Raw genomic sequence first — 2,971 nt, forward strand, 5'->3', positions numbered from 1 at the left:
TTGTCCTTTCACTCCATCCCAATGCTCATGTGTCCTCCTTCTTTGATGTCAGTAGTCGGTCTGGGTCCAGTTTTAAATGGTGTCATCATCTTCGTTTGGGTGAATATTAATCTCTCTGAGAATTAAATTCTTCACTTAGCTTATGCTTCGTGATCGTTTCTTTTTAATCGAGCATGCAATGATTGGTGAATAGGGGTTAAATAGCAAAATTTGCTCTAATTTGAAAACTACAAATTATATTATAATTCATCGCGATTTTTCTTGAAATCGGTAGAATATTTTGTTGAAGAGTTGCGGTTTATATTAGGTCAATCCATTTTTGGTTGATCAGTTTTTAATTCATTGTCGAGAGGTCAATATATTATGGAGATTAATTTGGTACATTGCTTTCTTAGATATCCGGAAAGCGCGTAACAGCCGTACATTTAATCATAAGGACTCTTAATGCTTATTTTGTGTTATTACCTAATAGTAATAAGAGCATCTCCAACAATGCTCTTTATTTTAAAGAGCATCTTTAAATAAACTAGTTTCGCCTTACGTGCTACGCACGTGGCTCGTTACGTGACTATGTCAATTTTATAATAATTAAATTTGTTATAATTATATCAATTTAGTTTATTTATAACTAATATCAAATTAGTTAGAAGTTTGTTAGAATTAAATATTATATTTTAATTTGATTTTTAAAATTAATTGACGTTAATAATATTTATTTATAGTTTAATATATCAGTATATTATATACATAGCTGATATTAGATTCATTTTTTTTGAATTATAAAACATCTTTATGATTATAGTGATATATTTACAATTTCCTGAATACTACTTATTTTTTTTCCATATAGAATTCAATTTCTTATTTAAATAGAACTATATCTTAAATAATGAAATAAGTATATTTTAATTTTGTTCTTAATTAGTTATAATACCTATAAAAGTTTAATATTAACTATCAATTATTTTCAAATAGAACTTGATTCCTTAATTAAATAGAACTCTATTTTTGATAGTGAAATAACTATATTAAATTTAAATTATATTATTAACTAATAATAAATTTTTAAAAATAATTAGGAAAGGTGATTATAATTTTGTAATTCCGTAATCAATTTAGTCCCAAAGGTTCTATACTTATGCACGATTTTACATAAAAATAATTGCAGAATTTTGTTATAGTATAAATCTTTATATTAACTTCCTAGTTAACTTCAAATTGAATTTTGATCGACTTTAGATTTAATTTTTTATTCATAAAAGACATTTATATTTTTTGTAGGTATTAAACTCCAACTCCACTATAATTTTATATAGGTATTAAACTTCAAATAAAACCTCTACTTAACTATATGTTTCCTATTCAAATAACAATTCTACTTTATATTTTATAATTAAATAAATATCTATATTTATAATTATTTAAATAAAGAAACTGTAAAGACCTTTTTAGTAATTCAATTCTATCAAATAAACTCTACTGTATCTATTATGGAAAGTGACAAATTAATTTCTTTACTATTTTGACAAAAAAAAATTACTATCAAATTACTCTAGCTTAGTAATTGTTTGACTCAACACAATGTTTTAAAAGCCGGACCGGTGACAGAACCGGTATCTCCAACGATTCAAGGTTTAACCGGTTGAACCGGTTCAACCGTTGGTTCAACCGTTTCAATAAAAATGAAAAATATATAAATTTTAAGAGATGAAAAAATAAGTCTGAAATATATAATAAATAGACTGTGACTTTTTTAAACTGCAATAATTCCTTATATCAAAAAACAAAAACAACTCTAATTCAATAAAAGCCCAGCCCAATAATAACCCATTATACCAATCTAAACCTAATTACTTACACTCTATTCTCTACACCTCAACACTCAGCCGTCACTACCATTTCATTTCTTAACATTTAAAAATCTGTACAACTCGTCATCTTCAACAAGAAAGAAAGAAATATGAAAATATCAATATGAGTATTTGTCCTTCTAATAAAATTATGCTCTTAATATTTCTCTTCGAATCAAATCTCCTAAACCACGCCATTTACAAAATTCCGACCGCACCAACGTCCTCTCTGCTGCTGTCATAATTTTATTTTTGAAAACTTCACTTTTGTTTCGATTTACAACAGACCGGCCGGTTTTAATGGGTTTTCCGGTTCAACGGGTTTCCGGTTTTTGCGGATTTTTCCGGTTCAAACAGGTTGAACCGGAAATCCGGGTATTAAAGAACAATTGACCCGGACTGACCTCCGGTTCCCGGTCTAACCGGTTGAACCGGCCGGTCCGGTCCGGGTTTGAAAACACTGACTCAACATATAAAATTACGGTAGTTAGCTATTAATTTGATACTTATATGATTATAATTAACTCTAGCTCAGTAAAAGTTTGGCTCAACATGTAATTAATTACGGCAGTTAGCCTACTAATTTGATATATAATCAAGGAAGATTATTATTTTGTTGGACTCTATATTAATTAGTATTGCAATTTTAAATTACTATAAAACCTTCAGTCAAATGATTAATTAGCTATAACTTAGAAAGGGCTGTCCGGTAAATGTGCCTGTCCCCCCCATCCGTACTTTTATATATAGTACTAGTTTTTCGCCACGTGCTACGCACGTGAGAGGCATTCACATGACCCGTTGTGTATATTAAATATTAATTAAATTATTTAATGTACTACTTAAGTTTTAAATAAATTATAATCATTTTTTATTTTTGTTTAAATTGAAATCGTATTGTATTACATGTTCTATACATTATAATTATAAATTAAATATTTTAGTTTTCAAAAAATTATTATGAAATTAATTTTTATTTAAATTAAAATTATTCTAAATTTAAAATAGAAATTTGTAAATGATAATGTAGAAAAATTTAGCTCATCACGAAGCACATTTAATAGATTAATGAATCTTTGAGTAGGGAGCACAAATACCGTAAAATTTCAAATAAGAAAAAT

Source organism: Mercurialis annua, linkage group LG7, assembly GCF_937616625.2.
Source record: "Mercurialis annua linkage group LG7, ddMerAnnu1.2, whole genome shotgun sequence".
In the NCBI taxonomy this organism is placed as follows: domain Eukaryota; kingdom Viridiplantae; phylum Streptophyta; class Magnoliopsida; order Malpighiales; family Euphorbiaceae; genus Mercurialis; species Mercurialis annua.